This window comes from Chenopodium album, chromosome 7 (genome assembly GCF_948465745.1).
Source record: "Chenopodium album chromosome 7, dcCheAlbu1.1, whole genome shotgun sequence".
NCBI lineage: Eukaryota > Viridiplantae > Streptophyta > Magnoliopsida > Caryophyllales > Amaranthaceae > Chenopodium > Chenopodium album.
This window is the reverse complement of record NC_137840.1, coordinates 44518341-44520203: the sequence shown is the minus strand read 5'-3', so window position 1 is coordinate 44520203 and position 1863 is coordinate 44518341. Positions and strand designations below refer to the sequence as shown.

The 1863-nt window shown below is 40.7% G+C and overlaps 1 non-coding gene across 1 annotated transcript; it reads left to right on the top strand.

Moving 5' to 3' along the window:
* Positions 1-1756: 1756 nt before the first annotated feature.
* LOC145641193 (small nucleolar RNA R71) lies at positions 1757-1863 on the top strand. Its single transcript, XR_014115255.1, has one exon. It is a non-coding gene; the product is annotated as a small nucleolar RNA R71 (small nucleolar RNA).

Genomic DNA, 1863 nt, shown 5'->3' with positions numbered 1-1863 from the left:
CACAAGATACCGCCTCCAAGGGATCTTTTTCAAGAGCTTGGGGCTTATTAGAATAATTTACAACCACATTAACACTGAAACATTTCTCCTCAATCATGGAGCTTTTGAGGGTATTATTCAGATTAAAAACCACTTTATCATCCCCTACAGATAGTGTTAGCTTACCACTTCTAACATCTATGACTGCTCCTGCAGTGTTAAGGAATGGTCTACCCAAAATAATTGGGGTTTGCATATCCTCAGCCATATCAAGAACAACAAAGTCTACAGGTATATAAAATTTACCTACTCTAACGGGGACGTCCTCTAAAACACCTAGGGGGTATTTGAAAGAACGGCCGGCCATTTGCAGAGTTATATTGGTAGCTTTTAATTTAGCCATATTTAACTTAGAACACACAGATAATGGCATAACGCTAACACTAGCACCCAAATCACATAATGCATTATCAATCAGAAGATTACCAATATGACAAGGGATAGAAAAACTACCCGGATCTTTCAGTTTAGGTGGAGACTTATTTTGAAGTACGGCACTACACTCTGCAGTGAAAGCTACTGTCTCTACCTCACTAATAGACCTTTTTCTCGTCAAAATTTCTTTCATAAATTTTGCATATGAGGGGATTTGTGTGATCAATTCAGTAAAGGGAACTGTTACCTTCAAATCCTTAACCACCTCCAGGAACTTACCAAATTGCTTATCCAAGTTTGTCTTCAATTGACGATTGGGGAAAGGAAGTTTGATAATTGGCTTTTGAGCATTCATCTCTTTGTCTGGAGTAGCCACCTTCTCCGGAGTTTTACCCTGCAATGTAGGATTAGATATGTTAGTATTATCCTCTAGCCCTGCAGGGCTAGTAACTACATTGTTTGGTTTAATGGAATCAAGATTAGCATTATTTAATAAAATAGGTTCATCAACTCTGGGCATAGAGGGCCCTTCATAGTTTGAACCACTCCTTAGAGTAATTGCAAATGCTTGATCCGTAGGCCTAGTCGGCTGTGCCGGCAGGGCTCCCTGTTGGCGTGCTTGTAGAGTAGCGGAGAGTTGCGCAATTTGATTATCTACAATTTTGTTGTGCGCTAGAATTTGATCAATTGTCGCATCTCTGCTCTCCATGTGCTTTTGCATATTGACCAACATTGCTCTAATTTCCCCCAAAGAAGGGTCTGAAGATGAGGGGGGTTGTTGTGGTTGATTCTTCTGGCTAGCATTGGGATGATAGTATTTCTGCTGCTGTTGCTGTGGCACCTGTGGTTCTTGTGGTGGTGGATTTTGAACATTAGTGCTCCGGTAGGAAAGGTATGGATGATTCCGATACCCAGGATTGTAAGTGTTGGAGTATGGGTTATTCTGCCTATAAGCTTGGAAGGCATTAACTTGCTCCACGGAACTCCTGCAATCCTGCTCCCAATGACCTACAATACCACAATTTTCACAAAAAGCCTCATTAGAATTATTATTAATCGCAGAAACATTGGTTACGTTAGAGTGCTCAGATTATCTAATTTTTGACAAATAGAGGTCAGTTGAGCTTGTAAAAAGGATACAGAGTCGACGCTATGTTTCCCCTTGTTAGCAAATCCTCTGGGATTCCCATATTGGGAATTGTGTATCGCCATATCTTCAATAACCTGACCTGCGTCATCAACATTAAGATTCATAAATCTCCCACTAGCTGCAGAGTCTAAAATTATTCTAGAAGAATTTCCAATGCCGTTATAAAAGGCTTGGATTAACTGCCATTGTGCTAAATTGTGGTGAGGGCATTCTCTTTGTAAGTCCTTGAACCTCTCCCAAGCCTCATATAAAGACTCATCGGCTTCTTGGGCGAAATTCTGAATCGCACTCCGTAGTAC